The sequence below is a fragment of the Zonotrichia albicollis genome, chromosome 6 (assembly GCF_047830755.1).
Source record: "Zonotrichia albicollis isolate bZonAlb1 chromosome 6, bZonAlb1.hap1, whole genome shotgun sequence".
NCBI classification, from domain to species: Eukaryota; Metazoa; Chordata; class Aves; order Passeriformes; family Passerellidae; genus Zonotrichia; species Zonotrichia albicollis.
In genome coordinates this window covers 23,401,001-23,422,081 of record NC_133824.1, presented here as the reverse complement: position 1 = coordinate 23,422,081, position 21,081 = coordinate 23,401,001, and positions in this window count along the sequence as shown.

The window sequence follows — 21,081 nt, the reverse complement described above, 5'->3', positions numbered from 1 at the left end:
CTAAGACCTGTGAAGATTAAGTGGTGAAGGGATGTTTAAAATCACGATGAGAGGATGGTGCTAAATACAGACAGGTGATATTATTTGAGATTTTGGAATATGACCTGCATCATTGCTTCAGAATTTTTCAACTGCCCTGCAGACCAGAATGATACAATCTCATTATCTTTAAACAGGCTGTATGATTTCAGGGAAAATTAGAGTTAGGATTCAGATCCAAGAACAGTAAAATCATTAACTTTTCTCAATAAATTTCAGACTTACCAGGTGTTGTCTTCAAGCTTAATTCTCTTGTACTTTTGAAGTTTCATGAACTTTCATAATCTCAAACATTTTCAATTTGAACTGATGTTGTTCATATGATGATGTTGTTGATATGGTGTACCATGTTGTTGATATGATGTACCACAAATTTGTAAGAATATATTTAAATCTGTGCTTTGAGCTGAAAATCTCTAAGCCATGGAAAATTCAAAGTGGTTTGCATTGGCTGATTTCTGCTAATTGCTGTTACCTTAAACAAATGCTGCTTAATTTTAGCTTTTTTTTTTACTTCATCCATTCATGTTATATGGTCTATTGTCTGACAGCTGGTTTATCATTCTGGAAATTATACCAATAACATCTGGTTAAGGATAAAAACCTCTAAAAAAGGAATTTCCATGGGGAAAGAGTCCTCTCTTTTCTTTGTTATGCAAAAACTTGGCAAGACTTGGAAGTAATACGGAAGCTTCCTGTTTAATTTGCTTTGAAATTTCCATGATTCCACTTTCTTGGACTGAACTAGTCACCACTATTAGTTTTGTGGAAAAACTCAATTTATGTTAAACTCTAAAATTACACGGTAGAAAAAACCAATTAATCTATGAGCTTTGAAGTTTGCATGTTTGTGGGTTTTGTGTGTGTATTGGTGGTGCTCTGTACAATATATTATTCCAAAACTTCTTCATTTAAAAGACCTTAAATAGCATCTAGATTCAGTTTTTCTAAAATGCTTTTAACACAGCAGGCAGAAAGTTTAACATAGAATTTAATTTTTATATTTCTTTTTAAAATGTCAGTGATAGGCTTTGTTTTCCTTATTTATAATCTCTAAAATATTTCAAAAACTAGTTGCTTTCTGAAAGTTCAAAACAGAGATCCTTGGTCCCTGGATGTGCTATCTCTTATAGATTTAAGCTTATTCTTTTCTTTCATTTGGCTTGCCTAGATATACTTAAAGATCAAAAACATATGCTTTACCAGGTGTGCTTGTGAGCCAGCACCACTGATGGGGTTTTATGTAAAGAGATAAAAATTCTGTGCATGAGCTGTCATAAACTGTTTAGCTGAACAAAGTCACTGTTACCAAAGCACTGCTGATATTCTTAAATGGAAATGCAATGAGAAACACCTGTGTGAAAACCAGATTAGTAGAACTGAAAATCATCATGGATTCCAGGTCAGAATTAAGTAAATAAGATGGTTCAGGGAAGGTCAAATAGTATCAATGTTCTCAAGTGGTGATGAAAACTTCAATTGCAAACAACTGATGTTTGTCAGGCAGTGGAATGGAGGCTTTTGCTTTAATTCAATGTTTAAAATTCTGCAATCAAGAATGTTGTACCAGAAAAGTAGAAGATTATGCTTAGTCCTGTTATTTTATGAGCCTGGAGAGGTTGCAGAGTGCTGTATAAACAGCAAGGAAACTCTCTCCAGCTTTGCCTTGAACACCCCAAAGCCATGCAGTCCCTCTGTGAAGGAGGGCAGAGAGCTCAGCTGCCTGAACAGGTGCATGGGATGGCACGATGCCTTTCATTCCCTGCTCTCACTTGAGCCCATGTGGAGAGCTGCCATAAAACAAACAATGCAGTTTGGACACATATTGCATTATATGACTGCAAAGCTAATTTGTCCTACGGTGCAACTTACCCCTTCACCCTCTGCTTTCATGCTTCTGCACGTATAGCACTTTATATGGTAGATTGATGTTGATGGGCTTCATAGAAAGCTGTTCACAGCATTTTTTGAAGAAAGACAATGAATGATTGCCACATGAGAACAGAAAGCTAAGACTGAGCCTACCAAAATAGTGTTTGGTTTTCTTCAAGGGATGTTTCTGTGTTTTTCTCTGTATGATTTGGCTGATCTATCAGAAAAAAAAAAAAAAAAAAAAACAACAAAAACCTAAAAAAAGTAAAGAGCAATGGAGAAAAGGAGAAAAGAATTGTGAGGTCCTTAATTAAGTGAGGCAGAGATTGTTTATTCACTTTAAAGTTTAAACAGAGGCATATGGCAAAGATTGGTTCACTACTGGGACTGACAACTGGGCTCTGTTCTGCTAACTGCAGCCGCAGCAGCAGCAGGACGAGGGAAAGGAAATAAAAAATGCAGACATGCAACTAACAAGCTCAGGGAATTACAGGAAGCTGTAAGAATCTGCTAAATTACACCTATACATTAACCTTCTTTGTTTTCCTGCTGCAAAAGAGACATCTAATTATTTACAAATATGGAAAAACTTCAATCCAACACTATCACTTCAATGAAGAATATTGAATCCTTGCTTATATCAATTGAAATTTTAAATTACATATAAATATACTGCTATTTGTTTGGGGTTTGTGTTCTTTTAAATAGTAATGTTGTAAAATTTGCATAGGAAGAATTCTAATACAAAATTAATTACATATAGAATTCTTGCAGTAGACAGTGTATCTTTGAAAAATGACCTGTGTTAGTTCCAAAGCAACCTATTGCTAGCAGACTGGATTAGATAGAAAGCTTTATATGAAACACATGCATTCAATAACATGCGCACTGTTATTTATCATTAATGTTTTACATAAAGGCTCTTCTATCTTCTTTATTGAAAATGCATTTATGTATCTCTGACTAGACTGGATTCCACTGTCTTTTTTCACAACTTTTCTTCCGCAACAGAAATAGGTTGGCTTTGGGGTTTTTTAGTGTGTAATATGCATGTATACATTCTAATACATAAAATAGAAGAAATACATGTTTCCTCTAGATCTTTCTAAAATCAGAATTTTCACGCACAAATATTATGCAGTTTTCCTTGATGTACCATGGAAATCTCAACACAGCCTACACTGAAAGTTAGCTCCCAACATAGTCATCCCCCATGATCATGATTGGAGTTGTCAAGATTCACACCAACTCTTCTGTTGAGACTTTCTGGTCCCAGTGAAGGAACCAGCAAAATGACAATCAACTCAATTTTTGTAATTAAAGGAAGGTATATCTTGATTTTCCTTAGTTTTCCATTAGTGTCCCATCCCTATTCCTCCTACGCACACCTTCCCCCGCATTTCCTGGTTTTACAGGCTAATGGAAGATAAAGTAATTTCAAACAGGTAGGTGTTCCAGATGGCCTGTTCTCTTTTCTTTGCATTAATGAAAATCAGCAACTATACTACATGAAAATGTGGAGAATGAGGTACTATTTTCTTTTCACTGTCGTGTTAGGAACAGCTTTAACATATGTACCTTCAAGTGTATTCATGGTCTAGGTGTATGATCTAAAAACTTGAAATGAACTCACTGAGCTCTAAATGAACTCAGTGAAAGTCTGAATTGTAGGAGAGTAAATAAGGCATTGGATTTTAGAGGCTTTATATTTAAAACAGATTGAAAACTGTTTCTAGTTACCCTACAAAACTTACTTATTCAAAAGACTACTGACACCAAAAATACACATTCACAATTTGCGCAACTAAAATTTCTGAAAAGAGTACCAAAAATTTGGAAAAGAGGTTGTTACTTCTTGGTTTAGGGAAGAAAAGACCACCAACCAACCAACCAACCAACCAAATACTAGGTCATCATGGAGGCCTGCCTATTCCATCATTTGTATTACAGAATTCTTTTTTCTCTCTTTTCAGGCCGGTGTAACTTGCTATTTTATCTTTCACAGTACTGCTAGACAAATCTCAAAATGATAAATACAAAAGTTCTTCCACAAGTGAGCCAGAAGTGTATCACACAGAAATGCTACAGTCACTATAAAGCATTTAACAAAAAGACATTATTTGACTGTAATGCGTTGTTTCAGCAGCTCTGAAGAAAATTGTTTCTGGCATGAAGAGCTGGGTGTCACATCAGAAACAAATATTTGACATTGTCTTGTTTCCATCATGCCTTGTCAGTATAGTTTTATAAACATCCATAAAGTTTTGAACACAGAAAGAATAAAAAGGAGCACTAATGATAGAGTATTCACTGAATGGGTGTCACATGCTAGAATTTGTTCTGCAGTAAAATTTGGAGACTCTTGCCAATAAGAAATGATGTTATCAAATTAAATTTTGGCTTAGTACTGTTAATGATAAAATTATACTCTGTCAATATACATAGCAGCACAATAATATAACAGCTCTAGTAATGAAACTTGTATCATTTTAGGCTGGCAAGTAATAATTTAAAATACATTTATGACACAATTTTGAAGTTTATTTCATTATTTAATGGCACACATTTTGCTAGAATTTTTCTATTGGTAATAGCTCTGCATTTTTGTATGTGCATTCAGTGTAGCAAGCTTGTGCTCTTATTTTATCCTGAAAGCTAATTAATTATTGTGTCATATTTTATGGATTTGCCAACATGAAATTATGAAGAAAATAGAAAAAACCCTACAATCTGTTATGATTTTTTTATATGAGAAAATCTTATATTTCAACGGCATAAACGAGATGAAAAATCTTTGAATGTCCTGTGTCTCACATCTAATACCAAATCTACATAATTTAGATTGCCGCAAAAGATAAAACTCAGAGTACTTCATTATAATTCCTTTTGATTTCTGGCTTTTGTTAAAACATACTTAATACTCTTTAATAGCAAGTAAATCAAAGTAATTTCATGTCTGATACAGTTAGAAAGCTAAGATTTGGATTTTTTTGGTTGGTACATTATGGTACCCAGAAAAAAGCCTGCAGATTGTTTAATTTTGGTGGTTTTTGATTGGCTCATTTCAGCAAAAACTCAACTGAAAAGAATCCCCTACTTCCTTCTGTTAGTGCTGCTTACTGATATTTCTGTAAGAGTATAACACAGCCTCAGGAACAAGAGTCTTAAGGGATAACACAGTGTTTTACAGCCACACAGGGGGATGTGGCTTTGAATGTCACTTTCTGCTCAGTTTGGATGTGGCTTCTGTGTCATTTTTCAAAGTCATCTTGCTAAAGAAGTGGTATCTTTGATTTTTTAATGCCTTTTATTTTATCTCAAATAATTTTGGAAGTTTCTGCGATGTAGCATAATCCACAATGGAACCAAGATATTCTTTTGTAACCCTGATAATTTTTCCTAGTTTTTCTAGATAGTGAGCTAAACCAACAGATCCTGGTTTTGAGAGCATTTTCACTGTACTTTTTAGAGAATTATAAATCTGTGCCAAATTTTAATCTCAGATACAATGGTTCATGTACTGTATTTAATCAATACATAAACTTATTAAAATTAAATTTATTAAAAATTAATTTTAATTCTTTGACTTATTTTTAAAAGTAAGATTTTTAAGAATTCTAATTGCTTTAAATATTAATTAATATTTGAACATTAATGTTTATATGGAAAATATTCTGTGAAAGGAAAGAGTGGCACGGTGAATTTCTGCAGTATTTGGGGCACATAAGGAAAGGACAGGTGACAGAGGAATGGTAACTAGTAAATTTTTGTATTTTTTGCAACAGTGCAAGTAGTTTTGGTATTTCTATAGGAATTTATTGAAGTTATATTATTACTTTACTGGATTATTTGAAAATGCTGCTTTACAAATGAGGAAGCACATGTTTACCCCTAAAGATATTAATCTTAAAAGACCCTTGATATTATTCTTGCAGCTATTCCAGTATCCATTTTCAATTTTGTATTAGCTTTATTATTGTTTTTTAATGTTTTTCTAATTATGGCATATATTTTAATATACGTGATTATGAAATTACCTCCTGAGACAGTTTTAAACCCCATTTTGCAAAAGTAAGCAACTTTCCCACTAGTCTGTGTCAGAACACATGTATTTGTCATTGCAAACTGTTGACCAATCCTAGGAAAACACCAAACAAATTGTAGGGAGAACCTGCAATCTAAAGCATTTACAGTTGCTTTGAATTTGCAAGCATTCTTCTCATCTGTTTACACTCCTGTCTATCTTTTCCACTGCTTTGCCTTCTTTTTATTTCAACGTCTCTTTCATCTCTGAAAAAAAACCATGTAGGGTGGAATAATAATAATAATAATAATAATAATAATAATAATAATAATAATAATAATAATAATAATAATAGTAATGAAAAGTTTAGGCAATATCTATTATGTGGAAGAGAAACATGGTTTTGCTTGCTTCAATATAATTGCTTTGATCTTGCTTAAAAAATAGTGCCCTATACTGTACTAGAAGTTATAGCTACCTGTACTGTGCACAAAATAATTCTGATAAAGGTCCTTCAGTCCAACCCTTTTCATAAAAAAAAATCATTTATTTTTATAAACAGATATTTGGTTTAACATCCCTGATTCTGCAGGACAAAGCCGTTTAAAGGTTCAATTACAGCTATATAATCCTTTAGACATTGTCATGGTTTCACCCCAGCTGGCAATCAAGCCTCATGCAGCCTCATGCTCACTCCCCTGCCAGAGGTGTCTGGGAAGGAATTGGAAGGGTAAAAGCTGGAAAACTCATGGTTTGACATGAACACAGTTTAATAGGGAAGGCAAAAGCCATGCACACAGGCAAAACAAAACAAGGAATTAATTCAGTGCTTCCCATGGTCAGGCAGGAGTTCAGCCATCCTGAGGAAAGCAGGGACCCATCAGGCCTAAGGGTCACTTGGTAAGAAAAACACCATCACTCCAAATGTTCCCCCCTTCCTCATTGTCCCTCCCACTGTACGACCACCATGATGCCACATGGCCTGGATTGTCCCTTTGGTCAATTGGGGTCACCTGTCTCTGCTGTGTCACCTCCCAGCCTCCCATGCACCCCCTGCTTCCTTGCCAGCGTGGCTGTACAAAAAGCAGAAAAGGCCTTGGCTCTGTGCAAGGCCAGCTCAGCAACAACAAAAACATCTCTGTGTTATTAACCCTGTGTTCAGCACCAATTTAAAGCTTCACCCCATACCAGCCCTTGTGAAGACAGGTAATTCTACCCCAGCCAAAACCAACACAATCATGAATGATTGACAAAATCTGGGACTAAGATCAGTTCCATCCACACCCAGACTCCTGAGAAGGACTTTAGAAAGCAAGGGGATATTCTCTGCACCTCCTGACTCAGTGGGAGGGATTCACTAATAAACTTGTCTGAAGCTCCCACTTTGTCTGTGGCATTTGCTCCCTCAGTCCTGTATGAAATTGAGCTTCTCTCAAGCTCAAAGTCCAGTTACTCTTCCCTTACTGCTATGGAGGTATAAGTCTTTTGGTGATGCTCAGATTCCCCAGGGATTGAGAATATTCAACATTTTCATGAAACCTTTCTGACCACAAAAATATTTACAGTCCATTACAAAACATACCTGCTGCAAAAGTTTTAAATTTTTAATGGAAAATGATTATTTACAAAATGAATAGTTAAAAATATTTTCTATTTATAGGGATTACTATTTATAGGAATTACTATTTTTTAAAGGGATTGTTTATTTGATGTATAAGTCCTATTTCTGTTCTATTGTGGGGGTTTTTTGGTTTGTTTCTTTTTTTTTTCCCAGAAGCAGATATGGTTGTAAATTGAAATGTCACATTTTGATTTGGACATCTGAGCAGTTTCCATTTTTCTGGTTGGCCTCAGAGTGCTGTTCCCACAGCATGCACACAAGTCTCATGATCAAACTCATAGGGAGGTGAATTCATATAGTTACATACATGTGTTTGGAAGAGTTTCCAGATTAAGTCAGTGGGATGCTTATTTTACCCATTTCCTGAAGACACACGACATTTACGTTTTTTATCTGTCCAATCAAAATGCCATCCCTCATATCTACCACATCAGCAACCAAATAACGTTTTTAATTCAATTTGTTGCATGGATATATATTGTGATTTTGATATTGTCATTCAAAAGAATTTTAGATGAACCCTGTCATTAGCTATGAGGTCTGATACTATTTTATAGGCACAGCACAGTGTGCATGTCCATTAATGCTTGTTCATGGGCAGGCCAAGGAAGAGGAAATATTTATATCATAGCTTTTAATGACATCTTTCCCTGTATTTTGTCTCTGAAGTTGTAGGGGAAGAAAAGAATTATGTAGAAAACGTCTATTGCAGTATAATTAACAATGGAAATCCTTTATTTCAGTTCTTTACTGCTGACAAGTGACAGAGAATTATATGAATAACACTTCCATAAAATAAGACATTTTTAAGGGCATCTTTGTAATTCCCAACACAATCAAATTAAAAATAGTTTCTTAAGTGTCTGAATATTTTTGTCAGTAAAAACAAACAGTTTCTTTAATAAACTGTTAATTAATAAAATAAAATAAATATTCTTAAAAATAAAGCAGTTTTTTTACTAATACTTGTAATTTCAATAGGAAAGAACTTTTCCAATATATTAGTACATAACTAAGTGAGTATGATTTAATAAGTATGACAGTTCAAATTCCCAGCTTACCTCTCCCTTCTTATGATTTAATCCTTTTTAGACAGGAGAACTTAAATTTGAAAAAAAAATAGGCATTTGAAAGAATCAATACTAAAATCATATTAAAATCTATTTCCTAAATGGATTATTTTCACTTTGTTGTGGGCAGAGTGGGAATTTCAGACAAGTTTATTAGTGAATCCCTCCCACTGAGTCAGGAGGTGCAGAAAGGAACCCCTTGCTTTCTCAAGTCCTTCTCAGAGAAGAGCCTGAGTGTGGCTGGATCCAATCTTCACCCCAGACTTTTGGCAACTGCTTGTGTTTAAAGGATTTCATAGGTGTAATTGAACTTTTTTACAACTTTTTCCTGCATAATTAAGGATGCTGGACAAGATGTATTCATACAAAAATAAATTATTTTCTGTACAAGAAAATAATTTAAGACTATGGGAATAACTTAATAGCAAATTAAGCAATTCTATCTTTAAAGTACAACTTGGACAGTATTCTATAAACACAACCTCTGAGGCACATGAAATTATAAGAAGAGAAGAAAATTAGGATTCCTTTTATTACTAAGCAAATATTTTCTGCTGTGTCTTTAAAAGAATATTTAAGGGGTTATGGTAGTGCATATGCATTACATATATATATATATGTATACACATATATATACTATTGAAGAAGAATGCTTGCAAATTCAAAACAACTGTAAATGATTTAGATTGCAAGTTCTCCCTACAATTTGCTTGGTGTTTTCCTCAGATTGGTCAATAGTATATAAATGTGTATACATATATATATGTAATTTATGCATTCAAAGTCAAAGAGTAAATCAGTGCTCACTTGGATAATTTTACTAGCCTTTTTAACATTGGTGTTCTCCATCTAATCTGAGTTTGAAATAGATCACTGTGACATATCATATATCATATCATCCTAACAATTAGCTCATCAAACTGTCCTGAATGTGCAAGGATTTAAAAGCTTGAATGTGTGCATCATGAGAAACAGTATAAGTAGAACACCAACTTACAGACCGAAAAAGTGGTATTTAAGAGGAGCAACACTGCCAAGACATCCTGAAAGCAGCAGCCACTATTTTTGCCACTATTTTTCTTTCCTTTCAGAGAAAAAAGACCCCTGTTGATTTGTCCCAGTTTCACAGTTTTATGGCTTGAACCACTTCTGTTTATGAAAGACAGTAGAAATGCCTTTGGATCAAGTTCAAACAAGGCAGCTGACTAACAACCCCTTCTGTTAGTTGACATGGGTCCTCTATGAAATACTAGTTTTTGGTAAGATTGCATTTTTTGTTAATTTCACATTTTATGAGAAACATTCACTAGGGAAAGACATAGCAAAAGTCTGCCCCTGGGTAAGATAAAGGTTGTGGAAAAATTAATCACCTGGATCTGCTACATGGTTATCTAGAGGATACAGTTGTGACCCATATATGTGTTACTATTTTTAAGGCTCCAAAGAGCAGATGGTATTGGTTGACAGTCAGCAAAGACAAGAAAACGTGTTTACTGTTGCAAGGTTATGGAGGTGAATTCAAAAACAAAGGATTTAGAAGTGATAAAAAGTACAGAAAATAGTTGGAATGGTAATAAAGTTGCTTCCTTCCAGGGGCAATATCTTTTTTTTATTATGTCTGATTGCAAATTAAGGTGAAAAAAATTTACTCCAGGCATAAAAAAATATTCAATCCTTACCTCACTGGTTTCCAGAACAAAACCCCTTAGTCTTTGATTTTAGATTTGATTTTTTCTTTCCCCTACTGGTTGCCATACAGAGAGATATAGCTCAATAAAATGAAAGATCCAGTGTGGTGCAGTTCAAATTATTGGCCTGAAGGAATTTTTAGTCAGGTTAATGGATTTGATGGTTTTCCCTTCATTGATTTTTAAGATGATTATATTTTATTTATAGTTGAGAAAATAATAGTTAATCTTAAATTTATGGAAAACTTATTGTGGGGCTGCAGAAATTGATAACGATAACAACACATTCAGGGAAACCAAATTATTCCTGTCTTTAGTGCTGTAAATGCTAATACGAGGCAAACCTGTCAACTTGAAATTAAATGTTTTTATGTACACCTGTGTCCAGAACAAAAGAGTCACATTCTTTTTTGTTCTTAGGGAAGATTTCATTACATGAAGCATCAATGCACCTCAGGTGTTTTCTTTTTTGAAAGCTGCATGTGAAATATCCACGAGCCTCAAGCTCACAGATAAGAGCATCTTGTCCTCTGGAGACTGTAAGATCTGATTTTTAAGCCAGCCAAGTGATTTGTCACATAAAAAGCATGCTGGCCAACAGTAATTGCGTCCACAGGTTTGCAGCTTAAGCCACAACCTGTGGGTTGCAAATTTACAGTGGAACTTGGAGCACAGTGTGCACAACAGCTCGCTTTAACGCAGCACTCTGTGCCTTAATGCTGTTATAATTTGTTTTTATGCTCCAAATGGGCTCAGAGAGCTTTTTCATTTTTTTTTGGAAGTCAATAGATGATAACAAAAGACCCAACAATTTTACAGTATATAGCTATAAAATATCATTCATCTCCCAGTTGCAATGAATTTCAGTATTCAGCTCATCTTACACTGGTGCATTGAACTGGGTGGCTAAAGATGGAATGAAGCTGAATCAAAGTTATGCCTCAGGCAACCATAAGCCCTTGTTACAGAGTCCTAATGTATGGTGAAAGTTCTAGAGTGGCATTATATTTTGACAAAAAAAAAATCACTTCTCAGCAATTTCATTAGTCATAATGATCCAGATCCAGTGCATTTCTTTGGGGTAAACTAGCAGAAAGACCAGTTTGGGAATGTGCCGCAGATTCTGTAGGAAACAAAGTAAGAAAAAGGGAAAGAGATCAGAACACAGCAATGACTGTTGAATTTTTCATGCTTATAATGCATTATCTCAAGCTGGTACTGCCGTTAATGGCTGTATAAGGCCTCTGACTGGACACCTACATTAATTTTAGAGCTCTTCTATTGTTTTGCTTGCAGCAAAATTTGACATCAACACGATGTTTCACCTTAGATTGAACTTAGTGGGGAAACAACATGAAAGTAAATTAAAATCACTGCTCATTTCCCACCACTTTTGCAATAACATCTTTTTACTTTACACCAAAAGCTGTCTAAACCCTTTGGAAGATATTTCCAAGAGGAAAAGCCTGTTTTTTTAACTTCCTTTCCCTGACTCCAAGATGCACCCAAGGCAATATATTACAAGTTTAGGCAATATACAAAAATAATTAGATACTCTGTTTGTCTTCAGTGTGTTTTAACACTGATGAGATTATCTGCTGCGTGCTAGGCTGAGCCTGCACAAGCGTAACTGAATAGAAGAGGAGGCATATTGAGGTAAGAGAGGGAGCTGCATGTTCTGAGTCTGAAATTACCACAGATGTGCAAAGCATTTTCCTGTTGGAAAAATACAGCTGTCAAAATAGATTCACAGGTAGCGTGTGAACTGGGGACTGTGGGACAGGAAGAAAGGGCAGAGGCTGAGCAAAACCAGCAAAGGTTTGGCCTCCAGATTTGGCTAAAATAAGAGATAACCTGAATTACTGCCCAGAATTCAAACTAAAGCAGAAGTGGACTTGTCAAAGGCTTCAAAAAATATTTCCTATTTTCTTGTTCCTCTGCACTTCCTAGTTGTATTTGGTTCTCTGAGTCAAGGGCCAAGGTAAAATTAAAAGTGCTGGTCTTGCATTCTTGTACGTACACTGGCTCAAAGAGCATAAGAAATCTCACATGAAGTCTGCTCTCATAAAATTGTTAGGTAAATACTGCAGTTAATTAAATTAGTTTGAATAAGACCCAGATAAGTTTTCAAAATCAAGTCTGTTTTCCCCCATAATTAGACATAAAACAGTTCCTCCCATTTTCTTAACACCCCCAAAATTGTATAACAACTTGGGTGACTATGAGTGTCAGAGGTTTCAAACCGGTATGGACTAAGATTAAGAGAGCATTTTTCCTTTCTTTCCTTCTCTTTTTTTTTTTTCTTAAAGGTACTACATGAAAGAGAACAATCATGTGGCATTTGCACAAACAGTACAAACAAAAGCCTTGGGACTACTCAAATGCATAAACTTAAGCATATGTGCAAAGCTTTGCTGGATCGCGCCCAAAGGGCGCATCTATAAAGAGCTACAAGTATAAAATGCTGAAATTACTTCCACATGTGCTATTTAGGTCATTATGTACAGCATTTCAAAGAAAAAGAAGGAGCTTTTTCTGTTATTTGTGTCTATTTATAGACTTTGCCCAAGATTTGAAAGAACTCTTTGTGAACTATTGTTAATTGACTATTGCTTATCTGTTGTTTCAGGACCAGAATGATAATAAAAATAGTAAGGAGGGAAATGCTAAGTAATAAAATATCTTCTGTGATATGAAACAATCAACTAACTTTAAGAATTAGAGGAAAATTTGATCTACAGAGACATTTTTAAGAACATTCTTTCCTAATTTCAAGCTCTTGGATTTACATACTTTAATCTCAATTTTTTTTCATAAGCACTATTTACTATCTGTGAGTGTGAGTTACTTGTGTTTGCTTTCCTACTAAGAACGGAGAAATATTTTTATTTGTCACATTTCATTTTTAACATCTATAATGTCTTATTAATTTAGAAATTTTCATTTGTGGACACTTTGCTTCTGGATACAATGATAAGGCAGATTGCAATCTCTGTCCACATTGTTCAGCAGTACAGAATTAATGCAGGTTACTGATGGGGAAATTTAAGCAAAACCACACAATTTCTGGGAAATTTATCTTATATCATGATATAGAATATTATTCATAAAATTGAAAATAAAAAGAAATTAAAAAAAAATTATAAAATATTCCAATCTCTCTTTATGAGAGTTCAGTGTAATAATCCCTATGTAGGCTTCCTGCACTGCCTAACAACTCCTGCCACCAAGTAAAATAACTTCTCGAGAGACCTTAGTAAATTTGCCCAGGGGAATGTACTAAGAGTTTTCAATTTATAGGTCAAGTTAAGTTAATTTTCCAAGTTTATGAATTTCAAGAAAAATTTCAGTACTATAAAATGCATCATAGCCATCTGCAATCTGTTCAAGGTAGGAATACAACTGTGATGAAGAAAATGGGAAATGTAAAGAAAATTATTGTATATTAACTTCCATACAGACAAAATTAAGGCTGCAACAAATATAGTAAGTTTCCATAGGCGAAATAGACAATGAACTTCCTACTTTACTCCATATGCATTGCTAAAATTAAAAATAGGAAGTCTTCACTTGAGAAGAGACTGCAAATTATGGACTGTTTTCTTTCTTAAAGTGCAGAGATGGGAGGCAAGCTTAGCTGAATGATTAGTATTATACATGAAACTTATAACCTAGCATAAAAAAATCAATGTCAAAACATACAGTTTTGTATGTGGAGATTTAAAAAATAAACAGTAGAAAGAGGTTGAATTATATGCAAGAAGATTTGTAAATCTACATAGATTTTGGAAGAAAGTGAATAATTCTATACTGAGCTCTGGAAAGTGAGCTTTCTAAGGTATGCATGTGAGTTGTCCTTAGTGAAATAGATGGAAAGGGATTTATCACCCACAAAGAAGATACTAAGCCTCAGCCATTGTGGCTTGTTCAGGTCAAATGCACAAGTAACTAAGCTGAGGATATAAGAAGAGAGTAAGAAAATAAAACAATGTATCGCATTAAAAACATCTGATTACGTACCTGTGGTCTTACACAAACAACAAAAAGCATTCAAGAAGTATTTTATATCTTCTGTGTAAATAGGCAGCTAGGTTTATCGTATTTTCATGGGTTTAGAATGCATGATTTTTTTTTGTTTATATTCTTCCATTGAATGATAATAGTAATAGTGCTTGCAATAAACCCTAAAACTCTATTCCTGCCATTGCTACACAGTTATTTCAGCAGTTGCTGCTACTGGTGTTTAGTGGACCTTCTGTCACTCCCCCATTTGTGTCCTCTTTCGGTTCTTTCCTCTCCTCAGCAAGCATGCAATCACTTAACAACTGAGCCAATTTTTGCTAACACTTCTTTCTTTTTTTACAAACTCTGTCTTTATCAGCATTAATTCTGCATTTTTTAAATTTGCTGCAAAATATGAAACATACACCCATTAAAATAAACACAAAGTACTGATGTTGCACAATAGCTCTTCTATGAATGTTCTGTGATAATTGATGTACATAGTTTTCTTCTCAGTATTTTGTATTTTAGTTTACAATAGAAAAATTATGCAGAAGTGCTGCTTGCCTTTCATCTGCCCTTATTTTGGAAACCAGGACTACAGTTTTCATGCTATGTGGGAAATCCAATTGCACCTGCTTGTCAGCTTTGTTGTACGTGTAAAGGGCACATCCAGGTTAATGAATGAAAATGCAGAAGCAGAAATAGGCATTCTTTAGAAAGAGCATGGCTGAGTGGAGCAGGGTAGATAGAGAAGCACACTTCATGCCTAACTGGACTTCTCAGATAGTATAAATTATATTTTGTGTTTGCTACACATCTTTTAAAATAATTGGGCAAACAGTGCTGAGAAGAAATGTATGTACTTGCAAGTTTTTGCACTATCTTCTACAGAGAGAATCATGTAAGCTTTGGGTTTGACCTTGATGTTGAGACTGGCCCTTGAGAAACTGGCCATTTATGTAATCCTATAATTCTTGTTAAAAAATAGTCTAAATGCTGTGTGTATGTCTGCACTACAGGACAGATGGCTATGTGTAAGCAAAACAAATTGCACTTGATGTGTAGGCATACCCACTTTACTGTCTTTTTTTCCTAGAGAGAATTGATCCAAATAGTGATACTTCTCAGGATAAAAGCAAAAATGTGAATTGCTTGCAAGTGCAGAGATATGTATCCCCATTCATTACCTAAACCAATGAGTACTAGTTCATTCTGAGAGCCTTTTAGACAGATTGTCTTCATGCTTAATTACCCCTTTTTTGGGGGTATAGTGCCTAATCTAATCTACAACTTAATTTTTAAGTGTGATTTTCAGCAAAGAGAATCAATCAAAATGTTATAAAAATAATTTTGTTATAAAATTTGGTGGTTTACATTTTTATTTATAAAATGTAGTTTATATAATGCTTTTCATTTTCTGATTTTTTCCTTGAAAAAATCTTCTATTTTATGCATATGTAATGTCTACATGTAATTCTCAGGTTCTGAAAACAATAAAGTCCAAAGATTTGGACTTTATTGAATTTCCTTTTATTTATAAATTCCACTTTTCAGAATACTTCTTGCAATAGATATTTTTACAAGAGATAGAGATTAATTAAATGATGCCAGTTGTAAAGACCTTATTGTCTTTTGATTTTTCACATTAATAGTGAGTAATGATTGATAGAGCTTGGGGTTGTATTAAATCACAGCCAGCTCTTAATCCTTTCTTCTTTCTTTGAAATACATTATAAGCAAAGCATTCTAAACCACTCTTCTATCAGACATTTGTTCATAATCTTCTTGTATAATGCAAAGGTGAGGGAGTATGGTGTTACAGAACAATACTGTCATCAACAAACAAAAAACCAAAAAGAAAATCCAACCCACCAACTAAACCCAGAATGCTTGTTTAATATTTAATTTCATGTAACAAAACATTTGAAGTTTACTTTACTTTTTCATTTTATCAAGTAGAATCTCTTGTTCCTGCATTCCTCCTAATAATAGCAGAAATTGCTATTATTTTATTCACCTATAGTTTAACCTGTGATAAAACACTGTTTAGGATTTTTCTCACAAGCTGTTCACAAAGTTCAAACCAACAAGAAAAACTGTCCATTTGAAGGTGGGGATTGCAGCCCTTATTCTTTTCAGAAAGAAAAAGGAGGGGAAGGAGACAGATGCACAACTCTCCTTTAGCTTAACTGTAGCTTGATGTTTTATCCAGTGTAGTAATGGTGTGGATTAGTGGGAGAATGGAAAATTATTAGCATAGAGTCATGGCTCTGCATGAAGTTATCTTTTAGGATTTGTGTGAAATTTCACTAAAGTTAAGAAAACCAAGAACCATTAGAATTTTGGAAATCAGCTTGTGTTTGGCTTACTACAGTCATTGTGTATAATGATCTTCTAGACATTTGATGACTTCTAAGTCAGTTGTCTGCTTACATAAGTTATAAATTGTGGATAAAATTATGTTGTAGACAAAGTAGGAGAAGATCAATTATTCTTGTCTATAACAGTGTTTAGAATAATTAGGAATCAAATGGTAGAGCTGAAGAAAAACTGGTATGCCCCTTTTCCTTGCAAAAAAGACAATCTACAGTTAAGGGACTCTCATTCTCAGGAAAAATATGCATTAATCACGTCTCTCTAGTTTTAGAAATACACAGAAAGTTCTAATTCCCCATTCTTTCCAAATGCATCACTTAGGTGTACTTGGCAATTTTGAGGAATGCTACGTGTATTTTCAATTGTCTGGTAAAAGTAAGAACGCAGTTTTCATGCTTGCTTGGAAAAGCATTTTGGACCAAGGAATTGCAGTGGAGGGAGAGGATATTTTTAACCTAATGTAAGGATAAAACAGTACCACCTTGGAAAGGACTCTACCTCAGTGGCAGCTGAATGGTATTCTTAAATGGCATCTTGAATGAAGTAGTATCTTTGAATGAGAGAGAATGACTTTCTTCAATTACCTTTCTGAAAAGATTTGTAGCAGTGTAAACATTTGTGACAGAATTAAAGCAGCGTCTTCTTATGCTGATATAATTGAAAATATCGTCCTTCCTAATCTGAAGTCTTACTTGAAACTGTTCAGAATATACATGACTTGCCGTGCAAGAATTTAAAAGTTACACTGAAATTAGTTTCAAGTCTCATTAAATTCAAGAAATGTAGACAAACAGGCAAATCTTTATTTTGTGATACATAGCTTAACTCTAACTTAGGTGCTACCTTTAGTATTCTTAAATATAGCAGAAAGAAGCTCAAAATAGAGGTTTGCACTTCATGATGCCCTTTTTTATTCTGCTGTAATTGTGACTTCTTATAACAATTTTTAATTTTCTGAACGCTTAATTTGTGGTGAAGAGGACTGTTGGTGCCTAATATGGAATAAATACTACAGAGGTTCTGCAGAAATGTGAAAAAAATCAATATATCTAATTTAAGGCAGAGAGGTACTGCATACAGACCCAACAGATATTCATCAAAAATCAAATAGGATTTTAACCTCAACATGTTCCCATAGATCTGAGCATTTGGGAACTCTCTATGGCCTTAAAATGACAAATGGTTATGTATTCCTGTTGGATCACTTCTAAATAAGTAATATCCCATAACCCTTATATTAAATGTGTAGGCTTCACAGATGCTCTCTTCAAATCAACTGATTATCGATCTGTACATGACATCACTCTAAAAGATGATCTTGGCTTGCAATGCTCATACATAAATAAATATAAGAAAAGACTTGGGGTCCACCAGTCTCAACAGCAATATTCAGAACTACTCTAGCCTTTTTCAGTAATTTCCAAAAGTTTTTTTTTTGGAATTTTCAAAATTATGTCATTTTATCCCTGTTTTGGCTTATATCTCCTACTACCTTGTTACAGTTACTCACCTAAAAAACTAAGGCCTAATTAAATGTTACCCTTATACCCGTGTAAACAAATATATTTCAATATCCAAGCTTGAAATTCAAAACCATACCTCTTGCATACTAATATATCACAATTTTCCTCTTTTATCTTTTTTAGTCATTTGAAATAGTGATTCAAAATATTGGTTATATGGTTTTACTTGTATTATGGTGTTGCACCCTGGGACATTTATGTAAATTGGACTCTCCTCATCAAAAATATATTCTTTTCCCCCTTCTTAATTTGCTTACCTGTACTATCAGAGGTAGATTTTACTCTTACGTTTGTAATGAAAGGATGATTTATAGGATTGAACAAAAACCTTACATCTATAAATACCTGAATCTAAGTGATATTAGAGTTCTAGAACATAACAGAATGATCAAAAGGAATATTTATTAAATATATTCAATATATGTTTTAATGGAAAAGTTGCTCTTTTTTTGAGAAAATGTTTATCAAATAATTATGAATAAACAGATGTCATTTAAACACTGAGAGTTGCAATGGATCTTTTACCATGTTGCCCCTGGTGTTTTAACACTTGTTGAGTCAACAGATATTAATATAACATCAGGAGAATTTCCCCTCCTGAGAGGAAATCTAGCTAAACAAAGTGATGTTTAATGTTTCATATTATATTTATTTAACTAAAATGGCTGATTAGATGTTAAACAGAACAGAGGTTAATGATCTTTGTTATTGGTATTATAAAAATTAAGAAAGAATAAAGTAGGGTTAATGATGTATCCCATTATTGTTATTATGGGGAATAAACACATGCTGTTGTCCGCTGTGCTGAAAAATCGGTCCCAAGCTGTAATTAGCAAAATTACATTATTGTCTAACCTTATGATGTAATTAATTAGTCACAACTGTACTTTTTAGTGTGGATTCTATGTGTTTTAGTGAGATCCTCACCTCTGTATATAAAAGATGGGGAAAATAATCTCATATCTCATTTAATCCAACCAGTGTATTAAAACTGTTATTTATTGTGTAAATAGAAAACAGGAGACTTCAAAGGATAAAAGGTGACTAGGATAATCTGAATTTTTTCCTCATCTGGTACTTTTATTTTCTCTTTTTTTTCAATATCCTTATTACAGCAAAGTGTCTACTGGCAATTAAAAAAAAATCAACTGGTGAAGTAAAACTATTTATTATTGTTTTTTTTTTTTTAAAAACAGTAGCATGAACAATGTGATGGCAGCAAACATTGCATTAGTGACTGATATCGGTGCCAAGATCAGCTGAGATGAAACCATGATGACGGAAGGACAAATTAGAACCAAACATCTAACCACATTTTAGCCAAAATAAAATGACCTGCTTTGGCCATTTCTGCTTTCTTGTGCCGGATGTTGTCATTGGCTTGCTTCTGTAGTTTTACAGAAATAGTGGTCAGAGGGAGAAGAAGCCACATGAAAAGACCTACTGTGGGCTGGGCACCCACCCCCATTGTTGGTGCTCCAAATTCTGCAATTACATGAAGAAAAAAAGGCTCCTCTACTCTGCAGATGTAGTTCCAGTTCAGTCTTTTGATAAACTGTAATTTATAGATAGGGTTGTAGACAAAGACAGTAGTGAAGAAATAGGTTTTAAAAAACATCTAGATATAGTTTTCAGCGAGTCAAGTATTTTTTGTTTTTCTTCAATTTCATCTACACAAGGAGATTTTTTTTTTCATTTTTCTGGATGTAGCTCATGTTTCATCAACTTCGCGAATTAAAAAATATTATCTTTTGCTGTTAGATTTTAATAGTTCATAGAATGATGATCACAGGGCTGGAGTACCTCTCCTATGAGAGGCTGAGAGAGTTGTGGCTATTCGGCCTGGAGAAGAGAAGCCTCTGGGGAGACCTTACAGCACCTTCCAGTTCCTAAAAGGGGCAAATTGGAGATGCACATTTAATGAGGTCATTTAGTGATAAGACAAGGGGTAATGGCTTAAACTGAAAAAGACTGGGTTTATATTAGAAGTTAGGAAGACTTCTTTACTGTAAGAGGAAGACGTTCTTTACTGTAAAAGAGGTGAGACACTGGAACAGGCTGCCCAAAGAAGTTGTGGATGGCCCATTCCTCAATTGTTCCAGGCCAATCTGAATGGAGCTCTGAGCAACCTTTTGAAAAGGAAGATGTCCCTGCCCATGGCAGGGGGATTTGAATGAAATGATCCTTAAGATCCCTTCCAGTGCAAACCATTCTATGATTCTATGATTCTATGATTCTATGATTCTATGATTCTATGATTCTTTGATTCCATCAGCTGAATGTTCACACACCCTTGTGAGATACATCATAGAGTAGTGAAGGAGTTAGCAGAATGTACAGCAGCACCCATCATGATCATCTACCAAATATCTTGGGAGTCTGGGAATGTCCCAGACTGGAAGCTAGCCAGTGTTATTCCAATTTACAAAAAGGATGTGAAAGAAGACCTGGGGAACTGCAGACATGTTAGTTTAACCTCAGTCAGTGAAAATTATGAAGTTTATACCGGGTGGTATGGAAGGGTATTTAAAGAATGATGGAGTTATCAGGCAGAGACAATGTGGGTTCACAAAAGATTACTCCTGTTTAACTAATCTGATATCCTTCTATAATAAGGTCACTTGTCCAGGGGATGAAGGGAAGGTGGTGAATGTAGTTTTTCTGGACTTTAGTAAGGCTTTTGATACAGCCTCTTACACAACTGTCCCTTCTTGATAAGTTGTCTGACTGTGGGGTGAGTGGGTTTGTGGTATGCTGGCTGAACAGTAGGGCTGAAAAGGTTCTGGTAAGTGGGGCTACATATAAGTGGTGACTGGTCACCAGGGGTGTTCCTCAGGGTTCAGTTATAGGGCCAATCATGGTC